Source organism: Lactuca sativa, chromosome 6 (assembly GCF_002870075.4).
Source record: "Lactuca sativa cultivar Salinas chromosome 6, Lsat_Salinas_v11, whole genome shotgun sequence".
NCBI classification, from domain to species: domain Eukaryota; kingdom Viridiplantae; phylum Streptophyta; class Magnoliopsida; order Asterales; family Asteraceae; genus Lactuca; species Lactuca sativa.
This window is the reverse complement of record NC_056628.2, coordinates 98,971,714-98,988,692: the sequence shown is the minus strand read 5'-3', so window position 1 is coordinate 98,988,692 and position 16,979 is coordinate 98,971,714. Positions and strand designations below refer to the sequence as shown.

The 16,979-nt window shown below is 45.3% G+C and overlaps 1 pseudogene; it reads left to right on the top strand.

Annotated features, from left to right (window-relative positions):
* Positions 1 to 5,022: 5,022 nt before the first annotated feature.
* Positions 5,023 to 16,307, top strand: LOC111882632 (uncharacterized; annotated as a pseudogene).
* Positions 16,308 to 16,979: the final 672 nt, after the last annotated feature.

Here is a 16,979-nt window from a genome sequence, read left to right as displayed (position 1 = left end):
TGGACCGATTTCGGTTAATACGCTAAACCCTCAAACCTAATTTCATCTTAATTCCGTCCCACACCATCGATATGAGCTTGGGGTCGTACGCCTAGCGTACCCCTGTGACTTCGAAGTTCTTGACTCTGGCTTCGATTATTGACCGCTACACATGTTTCCTGGGAATAATTCATATTGTTAGGGAGGTCCCGATTTTTGTTCATACTACATTTGGACCACGAAATGTTAATAGTTTGCATGCCCTGCTGTGTTTGTTTTAATGTGGGTTATGATTTTTGCACAAGTAAAAGGAACCAACACAGATTCGAGCATCTGGACGTACGCCCAGCGTACGCTGGACGTACGCCCAGCGTACTGCTCAATATCCAGCTCCATTTTTTTTTGGTTTAAAAATCTATTAATGCTGTGATATTTGGTTTGGTTTTGTGTTTTGTGTTAATGTGTGCAGATTATGGCTCGAAGGGCACAAAGAACTAACCCTCCCGAGGATGTGACCGATCATCGCTTTTTACAATTTCCGCAAACGCTGAACGATGCTACCCGGGCGCGTTATGTCACCAACTTGAGCTTGCTTCTCACAAAGGAGATTGACATTGCACCCTCATTTGATTGGGAGTTGGCTACCAGGACTGGACTTGCTGCATTGATCCAGGAGTTTTTGCAATATACACACTCGGACGCGAGTGGTGTGGAATTGTTTCTGTGTCAGGGATGGGCGCGTTTGTTCAGGATCCAGGAGCCTGTGTATCGGGAGTTTTTGCTGGAGTTCTACGCTACAGTTTCCTATGATCCTAGGAAGCCACTCGATGACAGGACAGCCTTTGCTTTCAGACTGGGAGGAGTGAGCCGGGAATGCAGCGTGATAGAGCTTGCTACTCGGGTGGGTATTTACACAGCCGACGAGACGAGGAGTGTCCACTTCCCGACATTCCTTGCTGACTGTCTCACGGAACGGCCAGCGGACTATAATGAGAACACATTTTGGGCCGAGATTACGGGAGGAGTTTATACACCATCTACCGCTCGAGGGGGGATGATTCGGTCCACTACATACCGAATGTTGCACCGGTTGATTTCTATGTCTCTCACGCATCACAAGAATAGTGAGAGAGTGCCTTCGACAGACCTGTATTTCCTATGGGCACTAGTTACTCCAGGGAGGCACCTGAACCTTCCAGTTGCTTTAGCTGCATACTTGGGACGGAGGGCCAGGGGACTTCGGGGAGATAGCCCGATATGCGGAGGGCATTTTATCACACGGTTAGCTCGATCATACCAGTTGATGACACGTGAGATCACGAGATCGATGGTGTTTCACGACATGAGGCCGATGAGTCTTCAGCTATTGGAGTCGATGCGCGTATTAGAGCGGGGTGGTGATGGTGTTTTGAGAGTTCGAGCAGATGATGAGGCAGATGAGGAGGGTGCTGCCGAGCCACAGCCGAGACGGGTCCAGCGGCGTCGACCTGCTCCTCGAGGAGCGCAGCAGGGACCTGAGCGGGAGATTGATATGCGCTATCTGGCTCAGGGCATTGATCGTATTAGCGAGTATGTTGCACATGTGGACATGCAACAGCGGTGGTATGGGAATGCGTTGAACGCATTCTTTGCCCATCAGGGGTTTCAGTATTCGGTTCCCTTTCCACCACCATTCCAGTCACGATTTGATGGGGCCGGTACTTCTGGGACACAGCCACATGATGATGGAGATGACGAGTGATCCTTTTTATTTTGTTTTATTTGTTTTATGTTATTTTTAGTTTAGTTTAGTTTTTAGTATTTGGTATGTAATTAAACTTTGATTTAGTTTGTTTTTCATGTTAATGCTCTTTGGTTGTTTAGATTTCTGCAGAATTTTCGCCCTTAGGAAGCTGGCAGTAAGTTCAGCAGCTAGGTCCGACTGTTGCTAGAGAGAGCGGTATGAGAGTTGAAGATTATAGTTGAGACCCACAATTTGTCATAAGTGTGGGGTGCATATTTATTTCGTGAGCGATCGTTTTGAAGATTGGCATTATTACGATTTTTTGACTCTTATGGATGAGCAGTTCCCATACTATAGAGTTTTATTTTGACGCGAGGAAGAAGTATCGTCCCGGCTGCCACGACATGGTTGACACTTTCCTATGTTATGGGGGATTTTTCATCGCGAATAGAGGATGTCATTCTTGACGAGACGACGTGGTCGACACTTTCCCACGTCATGGTTACTATACTTTGCATTTATTTGCAATATTTTGCACCACATTTTTGAAGATGGCGGTCTTGATTCTATTTTTCGGCAAATTCAGAGGCAGCAGTTCCAGTTTTCAGTTTTTCGGCAAAATTTGAAGCAACTTGTAGCAGCCCCATTCGATCTCGCCACAACTACCCAGGGGAGTCTGTTCCTTTTTCTCCCTTTTTATGTTCTTAATTTGTTTTAGCATACAATGAGGGCATTGTATGAAATAAGTGTGGGGTAGGGGATCGGTAAAAGTAAATTAAAATTAAGAAAAAATGAAATTGCTAGAATTTACAAAATTTAAAAATTTGAAAAAACTTGAAATAATAGTTTAATTTAGAAAAATCTAGTGATAATTTAAATTTTGCTAATATTGTATGAAATGATCCGATGAGAACTCAAATGTTTAGTTGAGCCAATATACGTTATAGTGCATTTGTGGCCTCCCTTATTTTAGTGAAATCATGGAACAAAAACACAACCCCGCTTGGTTTGAGGGATGCAATATGTTTAGCAGCCTAAACCTGAAATGTATCCAGGAAAATTATTATCATTAACCAATAAAGGTTGAGGTTGAGCGCCTCTGCTTAAGCATGTAGGGTTTTGAGTGAAAAAAAAAAGTGAGTTACATGTGAAAAAAAAAAGAGAGAAAAGAGAATTACGAAAAAAGTTGAATTTTGGAGCAAATAAAGTAAAGATCAAAAGATCAAAATTCTGAAGAAATTCAAAAAGTTGAAGATACCAGAAATCAATTCAAATAAGGTGTTGAATTCAAAGAAATCAAAGATCAAATGTCAAAGAAATGAAGAATTCAAATAAAGCTCCATAGTGGTATCGGAAAGTTGTAATTTTCTAGAATATGTATGCTTAGGTTGCTCAACTAAAAATACCTTGAGGTTAGGAGGTTTTCTGCGGATGGATTCGGAGGGTTGCATAAAATGAGCGTTGTTCGGAAAAAGTGGGCGAATGTTTATGAAGATTGTGAGTATTTAAAATATGGGGGGGGTACTTTAGGAAAATATTAGACACAAATGTACGCGTTGAGGTCTTGGCATAATGGCTGAGTTTTAAATGGATTGTTTAGTGCGATATTGGTAAAATAAAAGTGAATTTGCTTGGGGGCAAGCAAAGGCTAAGTGTGGGGTATTTTGATATGTGTATTTTTATATATATTTTTATGCACTTTATCTCAATATTTTGGCCTTATTTATTCTATTTTAGAACTAAAAAGTACTCATAATACTTTGAATTATGTTTTGCAGCTATTCGTTGCCGATGAACCACAAAAGAAAAGACTGAAGCGGAAGCCGGACTTCGAAGCTAAAAGAAATCAAAATTGCTGAAAGAGTGACTTACGCCCCGCGTCCAGAATGATTACGCCCAGCGTAATGACCAAAGCAACTTACGCCCCGCGTAAGGTAATGGTACGCGCCGCGTACACCTTTGCACCGGATAGACTTGATCGCGTGATTATCTTGAGTACGCGCTGCGTAATCCTAAGTACGCCCAGCGTACTTAGGTCGGCCACAAAGATTATAAATATCGATTTTTAGCTAACCAGGAGGGAGGATTCGACTTCTAACCTAATTTAGTCGATAATTAACTTCTGTTAAGCCGTTTTGAGGGTCTAGAAGGCGGCCGGAAGGCCGTTAAGCTAACGGGAGCGGAGATCGGAAGGATTGGAGAGCGGATACGTGTTGATTATCATATGGTTTGCTGACGTGACCATGTTTAGCATTCTATGGTGGTACTTTTCTGTATTTAGTTTCTGATTTAGGTGTAAAAACCTTTTACTTTGTGTTTATGATTGAATGAAGCTTTGATTATTAGACCAATTGCTATATTAAATAGTTTATTTGTGTTTAATTTATCTTGCCAAGCTTGTTTAAAGATCCTTATGTGTTAATGATGATTATTTTCTGTTAATTGTTAAGTGAATTGAGTTGATTGAACATCTGCTTGATTTGCTTGTCTCTTATGATTTTTGATGACCATCGAGATTATAAGACTAGAAATAACGAATGTGAAACTAGGATTAACTTGAGAATAAGTAAGTTAATGTGTGAGCCTTGTTTGATGACCATCAACAAGAGGTTGATTAAATGTTTACATTGATTAACTATATTTACAAGTCTTGCTTGATACGAACTGAACACTAGGAAGCATGTTAGTTTAATCAACTGATCACTGTTTGAATTGACTTGTTTGCTAAAGGATTAGTTATAGTGAACGCGAATCTAATCATTTTAGGAATCGGTGAACATTGAATAAATGAATTTGTGTATGCAATTGTCTATGTTTTTAAAGTGTAATTTATCTAAACCAAAGTACCTGAAGAGATTTGCTTTCCTGTTAGTTTATCGAGAATTGTTAATTGTTAGTTTGAGATTTATTAAACCATTTCTTTATTATTTTCGTGTAACCTGTAACCTATAATCAAATATATTAAGTTAATCCACCGTTCCCTGTGATCGACACCCGACTTACCTAAGCTATACTGTAATCTGACTAGGTACACTGCCTATAAGTGCATAGATAGTCTAAGTTTGTTAGGTTATAAATATTAAAATTAGTGGGTACTTTTGTGCACATCAGTAGGCCAGTAGCACACTTTATCATCTACCAAATCGAATATTATCTTTATTTCTATGTGTCACTTTTGTATTAGATGCTTAGATTTTATTTAGATAAACTAACAGAACATTATCTTTATTTTTTATAATTATCTTTTTAGTATAAATAGGCATATCACTGGCATACTTTGATATCCAACACTAACTCTTCATTTCTTATCTCTTTGAAAAATGTCTCATAATGAAAACTCATTGAGTTCGAATGAATATTCAGAATGGGAAACACGGGTTGTTCAAAATAATCGACAACTCGATGAAATCATCACTGAATTACTCATACAAGATCATCCTCCCAGAGCAAGAAGGAGGTATTGCGATCGAGAGCGTGAGCAGGGCGAGGCACGTTTAATGGAAGACTACTTTGTTAACAGCCCAACGTATGACCAAGCAACCTTTCGGTGTAGATTTCGTATGCAAAGACCACTATTTCTCCGTATAGTGACAGCTGTTACAGCTAATGACCTATATTTTCAACAAAGGCGTGATGCCACAGGTAGAAAAGGTCTTTCACCATTGCAGAAATGTACGGCAGCTATGCGGGTTTTGGCGTATGGGACATCAGCAGATGCACAAGATGTGTAGCACCTGGTTCCTAGTATGTATTCTTGATTATTAACTCTCCTTATATATTGCATTTTAATCTTAGACTCGGCGAGTTGAAGGACTAACTCGCCGAGTAGAAGCGGGACTAGACGTGGGATCTACTCTGTCTACTCGGCGAGTAGGCTCATGGGACTCGGCGAGTAGACCCTGTCTGGACTAAAACCCTAACCCGGGTGTTTGCACCCTATTTAAACGGTCTAACCCAGCCTCCATTTCCCCTAGCACTCCCAGAGATTTGTAGAACGAAACCCTAGCCCCCTTTGTGTCCTTGTGGGTGATTTTTAGCATTGTGAAGGTGGTTTGGAGCTTGGGAGAAGAAGGAGAAGGTTGAAGAGTGCAAGAAGGGAAGAAGATCCGGAATCTACTCTGTGAAGGGCTTCTATTCAGGTAGAAAAGTTCCTACCTTGATCTTTAGTTCATTGAACCCCCTTTTTGTCCCTAAAAAGAGGTTTTAAGCCCTAAGAACCTAAATCTCTACGTGTTTATGGTTAATGCTCTGCAAGGACTTCGGATTTGGACCTTTAGGACATCCTAGTAGCATAAAGTCTCTGTGGTTGAGGTGATTGAGGTCCCTATTGAGTGTAGGACCTCTTAAAGAGCTTGGAATTATATATTTGAGCTCATAGGGCCATGCATGCACGTAAAGTTTGCAACTTTACGTGGTAAACATGCCCTAGGACCATAGATCTGTGGTTTTGAAGCATTGCATGTCTCAGATCTGGCCTACTTGGGAAATGGGTCGAGGGACTCGGCGAGTCCCAAAGTGGAACTCGGCGAGTTCTATGCAGATGGTCTTAGACTCGGCGAGTTGGATGAACAACTCGGCGAGTCCTATGAAGATTGCCTGGAGCTCGCCGAGTTGTTCTTCAAACTCGGCGAGTCATATGAACTTTTGCAGAGCAAGAGGGGTTTAAGCGTTGAACGATCAACCCTTCGTACCTGCACGTGGAATTAACCGTGTAACGAAATCCCTAAAACCCCAAACCCTCGTATGGGGTGTTCTGGTGTGGATTGGAAGCGAGTAGGGGATCCGCTCGAGGAACTCGGCGAGTTGGGACTCGAGTCGGCCCCATATTCCCGAGTGGTGAGTCAAGGGTGACTCAGTGAGTGGGAGAGGGTCTTAGCGAGTAGGACCGGATTAGTAAGGGAAGGACTCGGCGAGTTGCTCGCGGACTCGGCGAGTCCAATCAACTGGAAGTTGACTTTGACTTGGATTTCGACTTGGTCAAGGGTAAAAGGGTCATTTTACCCTAAGTACATCTAGCAGTGTTTGACTGATCGTTTTGTGGGAATTATAGCCGGAGGACGTCCAGAGCAGCAGCAATAGACAGTCAGTTCCCGATCAGATCAATAGCTACTTTGAGGTGAGTTACCTTCCAGTAGCGGTGGGTCTACGGCCACAATGCCGGCCCACCAGTAGGAGTTGTATGTAGATGATTGTCTCTGTGATATTCATCTAGGGATTACTACTACCTGTGTTATGTGATGTGTTAGTATGACATGATGCTATGTGCTTGTGACAGTAGGGGGAGATAGTCCCCAAGATATCCGGTCGGTAGGGCCGAAGGGGTAGTCATACCCAGCCATGCTAGATAGATTATGATATTGTGATACATGTTATGTGGTAGTAGTAGATGGGACAAATAGTTCCCCAGTATCCGGTCGAGAGGACCGAAGGGGAGGCCAACACCCAGATATGCTAGGCAACATTCGGTCGAGAGGACCGAAGGGGAGGCCAGCACCCAGATATGCTAGGCAGTATCCGGTCGAGAGGACCGAAGGGGAGGCCAGCACCTAGGTATGCTAGGCAACGTCCGGTCGAGAGGACCGAAGGGGTAGGTCGGACACCCAGATATGTCTGACAATATATGTATGTTATGTGGTTATATGGTATGTGGTACGGTGGGGGAACTCACTAAGCTTCGTGCTTACAGTTTTCAGTTTTGGTTTCAGGTACCTCTTCAGCTAAGGGAAAGGAGCCGGCGTGGTAGCAGCATGTCACACACACTCTTGTTTCCGCAGTTATGAGATTATTCAGGGATTGATACTCTGATATTTTGGTTGTTTACATGTTGTGGATTTCAAATTTGGGTTTCCGATGTGAAATGGTTTAATTAAACAATGTTTTAATTATTAATGTTTTCTAAGTAATGTTTTAAAAACGAAATTTTTGGACGTGAAAACTAGGTCGTTACAAGTTGGTATCAGAGCCCTGGTTTGAGGGATTTGGACTCACCTTCGGGGGTGTCTAAACTCAAATCAAGGGAGTAAAAGATTTTCCAAAAAGAAATGTTTTCTAAGAATTAAGAAAAGGGTTTGAGAAAGAACGAAGTGTGTGATGTGCGCAACCGGCCGAGCTCAAGTAAGTATTCCCCAAAGTACCCATACAAGCTTATGTTGTGTTTATCGGTTTCAGTAGAAAGGATTTAGTAGTGATGCCTTATGTGCCTGCTTTATGTGCTTCAGTGTATGAAAATTGCATGCTAGAATTAAGTAGACAGCAGTAGGATAGCCGGTTAGGTTATGCCTGATAGTATGAGTATTAGCTCTGTATGCTAGATCAGTTTCTCTCTATGAGAGCGGATTTGCTTGAGATTGTTCCCTTAGTTCGAATGCTGCTTGCTTTGTGGTTTGTGGGACTCTGAGTGGTGGGAGTTAGCCATTAGGTGAATACGTCACGTCACATGTGATCAGGGTTGAATAATCTTAGAGTGCTAGATTTGGCCCTATTATGCAGCTCTCGTTTGAGTCTAACCGTTGTAGGGACGAGTCTGTTACTCGAAGGATTATCCGAGCCTCACCCCATGTGATGATATTCAGGTAATGGTTAATTGGCATTACTAGGAGGCCTTCAGCAGCTGAGGACCTGTTAGGGTGGAGCCTGAGATTTCCTAGGGCAAGCCTAGGATGAGTATAGCGGTGATCAGCAGTAGTGGAAGGAATCTGGTGGAGTCGAGGCAGTCCTTGAAGAAGGTACGGATAGATGTGGAAGGTAGTATGGGCCCGTACTACTGAAAGCAGAGGATCCGTACCCGAACCAAGGAAGGCCAAGATAAGACCAGGGAACTTGTAAGTGGTTGTGATCCCTCAAGAAGTATCAGTATCACTAATGATTGTTATTTATGTATTACAGAATGGTGGTACTACGATCGAGGCCGATAGATGGCGGTTTAGGAGAGGGGTCAGGTTCGGGATCAGGTTCCGAGCCAGTAGATGAGGGACTACGCAAGTTCATCGCGTCAGAGATCACCAGGGGTATCCTTGAGTCGACCCCCATTATCTTCGGGTCGATCAAGGAGGGGATCATCGAGTTGATGGAAGATCGCCTCCGGGCATTCAGGAGCGACATGGCATCTGGCCAGTCGGGATCTCGCACACTGTCCTTTAAGGACTTCAGGGGCAGTGGTGTGCCGGATTTCCATGGGGTGAAAGACCCCATTGCCGCCAGACGATGGATTGTAGACATCGAGTCTGCACAGTTGACTAGCTTCTGCCCCGAGGGGTCGAAGGTGAGGTATGCAGCAGGGTGCTTACGAGACCGAGCTCGAGACTGGTGGGAGTCAGTGGGTGACTCGTTGGGAGCCTCAGCGATCGAGGATATGACTTGGTCAGATTTTATGACCAGATTCAGGGCAGAGTTTGCGCCAGCTATCGAGCTTCAGCAGTTGGCCAGGGAGTTTTTGGACATGAGGCAGACGACGGAGACTGTGGCGGAAATCACCGCCAAGTTCCGGGAGAGGGCACTGTTGGTGCCCCAATATGCGGGCTATGAGGACATGAGGAGGACCCGCTATCATGACATGCTCCGGGTAGATATACGGGAGCACGTTAGTTTTTCAGCTTGCCCCACCTTGGACTCTATGATTTCCAGGGCGAGGGAGAGGGAGATAGATTTGGAGCACATCCGGAAACGGAAGGCAGAAGAGGGACAGTCAGGAGGGGCTTCGGGGAAGAAGCCCAAGGGATCAGATTTGGGGCCGAAAGGCCAACAGGGACGGGGCCGCTGCAGGAAATGCGGCAAGACACACGAGGGGGCGTGCAGGTTGGGATCATCAGGCTGCTACAAGTGCGGCAAGTCTGGGCACTATAGCAGGGATTGCACTGCTCCGGCAACAGTTATTCAGACGTCTGAGTTGCTGTGTTTCCACTGCAACCAGAGGGGCCACAAGAAGGCCAATTGCCCCCAGTTGATAGTTTCAGCGCCAGTGAAGGCGCCAGCTCCAGTGACCCTGCAGATCATAGATGGCCGGCAGGGCAAGGCAGAGGCTCAAGTGGTGAGGAGCCGGGCATTTCAGCTGACCGCCGAGGAGGCACGCGCCGCACCCGATGTGGTGACGGGATCGTTCCATGTGAATGACATCCCAGTTCAGGTGTTGTTCGACTCGGGTGCCTCCCGATCATTTGTTTCCCTTGCGCTTAGCAAGAAGTTTCCTGAGTCTTCGGGCATGTTAGATTGCCCTTTAGAGGTAGAAATTGCCGATGATCGATCGGTGCGAGCATCGATGGTGTTTCGGGATTGCGTATTGCGTTTGTTTGAGGAGTGCTATCTGGTAGACTTGGTTCCCATTCCGTTGCGTGGGAACAAGGTGATTATAGGCATGGATTGGTTGAGCCCCAATGGGGCAGTGATAGATTGCGCACAACAGCTGGTGCGAGTCAGGACCCCAGGTGGGGAAGAGTTAGTGATTCATGGCGAGAGGCCACAGTGTGGACCCTCAGTCTGTTCAGCAGCGAGGGCTAGACGATACCTTCAGTAGGGATGCGCAGGTTATGTTGCGTATGTGATGGATACCCAGGAGGCAGGTAAGGTGATGGTGAGCGAGGTTCCGGTGGTGCGAGATTTCGCAGATGTTTTTCCAGAGGAGCTTCCTGGGATACCTCCGGAGCGACAGGTGGAGTTCAGGATTGACCACGTTCCTGGTGCGGCTCCGATAACCAAGGCACCGTATCGGTTGGATCCTCCTGAGATGCAGGAGTTGTCTACGCAGCTGCAGGAGCTGTTAGACAAGGGATTCATTTGACCGAGCAGTTCACCCTGGGGAGCCCCGATTCTGTTCGTGAAAAAGAAGGACGGGTCGCATCAAATGTGTATAGATTATCGGGAGCTGAACAAGGTAACGGTGAAGAACCGTTACCCACTCCCGAGGATTGATGATCTCTTTGACCAGCTTCAGGGAGCGTCTTGGTTTTCCAAGATCGATTTGCGTTCAGGTTATCATCAAATGAGGTTCAAAGAGGAGGATGCGCAGAAGACCGCGTTTCGGACACGCTATGGCCATTATGAGTTCGTGGTGATGCCGTTTGGGCTCACCAATGCTCTTGCCGCGTTCATGGACCTCATGAACCGCGTATGCAGACCGATGCTGGATCGGTCTATGATAGTTTTCATTGACGACATCTTGGTTTATTCCAAGACACAGGAGGAGCATGAGGAGCATCTGAGAGAGGTTTTGGAGACCCTGAGGAGGGAGAGCTTGTATGCCAAGTTCTCCAAGTGCGAGTTTTGGTTGCGCGAGGTGCAATTTATCGGACACCTTGTCAGCCAGAACGGGATTCTAGTCGACTCGGCCAAGGTCGAGGCCGTGATGAGATGGGAGGTTCCTAAGTCTCCACCCGAGATTCGGAGCTTCCTAGGATTAGCAGGCTACTATCGGAGATTCATTCAGGATTTCTCCAAGATAGCCGTACCCCTGACGCGGCTGACGAAGAAAGCCGTGGTCTTTCGGTGGGGACCCGAGCAGCAAGCTGCATTTGAGACGCTGAGACGGAGATTGTGCGAGGCGCCAATCTTAGCCCTGCCAGAGGGCGTAGAGGATTTTGTGGTTTACTGTGACGCGTCCATTTCAGGATTGGGCGCGGTACTGATGCAGAGGGGGCATGTCATTGCCTACACTTCGAGGCAGCTCAAGCCTCACGAGGCGAACTATCCGACGCATGATCTGGAGTTGGGGGCAATGGTTTTTTCCCTCAAGATCTGGCGGCATTACCTCTACGGGGTTCGATGTACCATCTACACGGACCACAAGAGTTTGAGGTACCTCATGGATCAGCCGAATCTGAACATGAGGCAGCGTCGGTTGTTGGACGTGGTGAAGGATTATGATTGCGAGATCCTCTACCACCCAGGAAAGGCCAATGTGGTGGCCGATGCGCTTAGTCGCAAGGTGGCGCCAATCAGGGATATTTGCATGAGGATGACTGTGGTGACTCCCCTATTGGAGCAGATCCGGGAGGCTCAACAGGAGGCTATGAAAGAGGAGCATCGAAAGAGTGAGCGAATAGTGGGTCAAGTCACCTCTTTCGATTATGATAGCCGGGGGTTATTGACACTACACCGTAGGGTGTGGGTGCCGTATCATGGAGGCGTGCGCCAGATCTTGATGGAGGAGGCACACAAATCTCGATTCTCTATTCATCCAAGGGCGACGAAGATGTATCGGGATCTTCGCCTAGATTATTGGTGGCCCTGCATGAAGCGGGATGTGGCATGGTACGTCGAGCGGTGCTTGACCTGGAGGAAGGTTAACGCCGAACATCAGAGACCGCATGGAAAAATGCAGCCGTTGGACATCCCGTTGTAGAAATGGGATGATATCACGATGGATTTTATCACGAAGCTTCCCATGACCGCGCTTGGAGTAGATTCGATTTGGGTCATCGTAGATCGATTGACCAAGAGTGCTCATTTTATTCCGATTCAGGAGAGCATTTCGGCCGAGAAATTGGCCGACATCTATATTAGGGAGATTGTGGCGCGGCACGGGGTGCCAGTATCTGTTATCTCGGACAGGGATGTGCGTTTTACTTCCAAGTTTTGGAAGAGGTTTCATGACGAGTTGGGCAGTTGTTTGCATTTTAGCACTGCCTTTCACCCACATACAGATGGTCAGAGCGAGCGGACCATCCAGAATCTGGAGGATATGTTGCGGGCGTGCGTGCTAGACTTCGGTGGTAGCTGGGATACTTATCTTTCCTTGGTTGAGTTCTCGTACAACAGCTACCACGCGAGAATCGACCGCCCTCCATTCGAGATGTTGTACGGACGGAGGTGCAGGACCCCGATATGTTGGAGAGAGGTTGGTCAGAGAGTTATGGGGAGCACCGAAGTGGTGCTCAAGACTACCGAGAGGATTCAGCAGGTTTGGAGCAGGCTGCAGACCGCGCAGAGTCGGCAGAAAAGTTACGCCGACAAGCGCCGATCCGACCTAGAGTTCCAGGTTGGGGATATGGTTCTCCTGAAGGTGTCGCTTTGGAAGGGCGTCATTCGATTCAGGAAGCGGGACAAGTTGGGCCCAAGGTATATTGGGCCGTCCAAGGTTGTAGCCCGGGTGGGCAAGGTGGCGTATAGGCTGGATCTGCCAGCCGAGCTCCGTCAGATACACAACACTTTCCATGTTTCTTAGCTGCGGAAGTGCCTGGTAAACGACTCCGCAGTGGTTCCGTTAGAGGACGTTCAGGTCGATGGCGGCCTGAATTATGTTGAGAGACCAGTAGCAATCATCGATCGGAAGTCGAAGGATTTGAGGAACAAGCAAGTGGAACTCGTGAAGGTGCAATGGCAGCACCGGAAGGGATCAGAGTGGATTTGGGAGCCGGTGGAAGAAATGATGGAGCATTACCCCGAGCTATTTTTGGAGCAAGCAACAGACTTTGAAAATGAAGTCTAAAATAAGTGGGGGAGATTTGTAGCACCTGGTTCCTGGTATGTATTCTTGATTATTAACTCTCCTTATATATTGCATTTTAATCTTGGACTCGGCGAGTTGAAGGACTAACTCGCCGAGTAGAAGCGGGACTAGACGCGGGATCTACTCTGTCTACTCGGCGAGTAGGCTCGTGGGACTCGGCGAGTAGACCCTGTCTGGACTAAAACCCTAACCCGGGTGTTTGCACCCTATTTAAACAATCTAACCCAGCCTCCATTTCCCCTAGCACTCCCAGAGATCTGTAGAACGAAACCCTAGCCCCCTTTGTGTCCTTGTGGGTGATTTTTAGCATTGTGAAGGTGGTTTGGAGCTTGGGAGAAGAAGGAGAAGGTTGAAGAGTGCAAGAAGGGAAGAAGATCCGGAATCTACTCTGTGAAGGGCTTCTATTCAGGTAGAAAAGTTCCTACCTTGATCTTTAGTTCATTGAACCCCCTTTTTGTCCCTAAAAAGAGGTTTTAAGCCCTAAGAACCTAAATCTCTATGTGTTTATGGTTAATGTTCTGCAAGGACTTCGGATTTGGACCTTTAGGACATCCTAGTAGCATAAAGTCTCTGTGGTTGAGGTGATTGAGGTCCCTATTGAGTGTAGGACCTCTTAAAGAGCTTGGAATTGTATGTTTGAGCTCATAGGGCCGTGCATGCACGTAAAGTTTGCAACTTTACGTGGTAAACATGCCCTAGGACCATAGATCTGTGGTTTTGAAGCATTGCATGTCTCAGATCTGGCCTACTTGGGAAATGGGTCGAGGGACTCGGCGAGTCCCAAAGTGGAACTCGATGAGTTCTATGCAGATGGTCTTAGACTCGGCGAGTTGGATGAACAACTCGGCGAGTCCTATGAAGATTGCCTGGAGCTCGCCGAGTTGTTCTTCAAACTCGGCGAGTCATATGAACTTTTGCAGAGCAAGAGGGGTTTAAGCGTTAAAGGATCAACCCTTCGTACCTGCACGCGGAATTAACCGTGTAACGAAATCCCCAAAACCCCAAACCCTCGTATGGGGTGTTCTGGTGTGGATTGGAAGCGCGTAGGGGATCCGCTCGAGGAACTCGGCGAGTTGCTCGCGGACTCGGCGAGTTGGGACTCAAGTCGGCCCATATTCCCGAGTGGTGAGTCAAGGGTGACTCAGTGAGTGGGAGAGGGTCTTGGCGAGTAGGACCGGATTAGTAAGGGAAGGACTCGGCGAGTTGCTCGCGGACTCAGTGAGTCCAGTCAACTGGAAGTTGACTTTGACTTGGATTTCGACTTGGTCAAGGGTAAAAGGGTTATTTTACCCTAAGTACATCTAGCAGTGTTTGACTGATCGTTTTGTGGGAATTATAGCCGGAGGATGTCCACAGCAGCAGCAGCAGTAGTAGACAGTCAGTTCCCGATCAGATCAGCAACTACTTTGAGGTGAGTTACCTTCCAGTAGCGGTGGGTCTACGACCACAATGCCGGCCCACCAGTAGGAGTTGTATGTAGATGATTGTCTCTGTGATATTCATCTAGGGATTACTACTACCTGTGTTATGTGATGTGCTAGTATGACATGATGCTATGTGCTTGTGACAGTAGGGGGAGATAATCCCTAAGATATCCGGTCGGTAGGGCCGAAGGGGTAGTCATACCCAGCCATGCTAGATAGATTCTGATATTGTGATACATGTTATGTGGTAGTAGTAGATGGGACAAATAGTTCCCCAGTATCCGGTCGAGAGGACCGAATGGGAGGCCAGCACCCAGATATGCTAGGCAGCATCCGGTCGAGAGGACCGAAGGGGAGGCCAGCACCCAGATATGCTAGGCAGTATCCGGTCGAGAGGACCGAAGGGGAGGCTAGCACCCAGGTATGCTAGGCAACGTCCGGTCGAGAGGACCGAAGGGGTAGGTCGGACACCCAGATATGTCTTAAAATATATGTATGTTATGTGGTTATATGGTATGTGGTACGGTAGGGGAACTCAATAAGCTTCGTGCTTACAGTTTTCAGTTTTGGTTTTAGGTACCTCTTCAGCTAAGGGAAAGGAGCCGGCGCGGTAGCAGCATGTCACACACACTCTTGTTTCCGCAGTTATGAGCTTATTCTGGGATTGATACTCTGATATTTTGGTTGTTTACATGTTGTGGATTTCAAATTTGGGTTTCCGATGTGAAATGGTTTAATTAAACAATGTTTTAATTATTAATGTTTTCTAAGTAATGTTTTAAAAACGAAATTTTTGGACGTGAAAACTGGGTCGTTACAAGATGAATATATGAGAATGAGTGAAACTGTAACAAGGGATGCTGTAATAAAGTTCGTAGAAGGTGTCATTGCATGTTTCGGTGAAAAGTATCTTAGAAAGCCAAATGAAGTTGATTTGGCAAGACTACTTCATGTGGGGGAGGAACGTGGATTTCCGGGTATGATAGGAAGCATTGATTGTATGCACTGGACGTGGAAAAATTGTCCCACTGCTTGGGCTGGACAATATGCAGGTAGAAGCGGTAAACCAACAATCATTTTGGAAGCCGTTGCGTCGTATGACTTATGGATATGGCATGCATTCTTTGGAACACCAGGTACGTGCAATGACATTAACGTCCTCCATCGGTCTCCATTTTTTGATGATGTATTAGCAGGCCGGGCACCAAATGTGAGTTATGTCGTGAATGGTCAGGAAAATAATATGGCATATTATCTCACTGATGGCATATATCCCTCATGGGCTGCTTTTGTCAAGTCAATAACTTCCCCTCAACTTTGAATACACAAGTTGTTTGCTGAACATCAAGAGGCCGCTAGAAAAGATGTTGAACGAGCATTTGGAGTTCTACAAGCTCGTTTTGCATTTCTTCGACACCCATGTCTTTTGTGGGACAAGGATATGATGGGGAAAATTATGATTGCATGTATTATCATTCATAATATGATTGTGGAGGATGAACGTTGCACATACCTTCACTATTATGATCCATCCGAATTTCTAAATGACAGGCCTACAAACCGGAAACGAAGAACCTATATTGAAGATGACGATCAAAATTTAGAATATTCCATGCAACGAATTGCAGACCTATCCAATTATATGACTAATAGGGCACAACTTTGCAATAGAGAAGTTCATAACATTCTGAAAAACAATTTAATTGAGCATATATGGCAAAAATTTGGCATTGATGGATAATTATGTAGTTTGCATCTTCGTATCTGTAATCTTGTATTTCATGTTTTAATTGTAACTTTGTTTATCTATTTTATTAAGTTTGTTTTATAAATATAAAATATTTTTTTTGTAGTTTTATATTTAAAACAAATAATTTATTAATAGAACCTAATTAAATATTTTTAATTTTTTTAAATAAATATTAGTAGAATAAAAAATAACCTTAAAATTTATTATTTATATAAAAAAATGGTTTGAGTTGGTTTGCTAATGGGTGTAAGAAGTTGAGTTTAGTTGGGTTGGATATGTGGAAGAGAGAGAAACTATTTAATTAATGGATAGTTGGGTTGGTTTTAGTTGTGAATGGGAGTAGTCTTAGTGTTTAAATGTTCTTATTATGAGCTTGTTTTTTTGGTTATTATGCGCAACTTAGGTTCTACACATGATAGCTTTACTATCGGTTAACCAAAAAATAAAAAAATAAACCTTCGGTTTTAGTGATGGTTAGTGATTATGGGACTGTAGTTCGGTTTTGATTCGTTTTTTTGGATAACTCTCAAGGTTTTACACATGACAACACAAAACGTGTTTCTATTTATGACATTTTTCACTTGTTAAATTATTCTTGATGCTTCAATCTATTCGAGAACATCCCTTGTATGATTCAAGGCTATCATGTTTACAATTGGATTG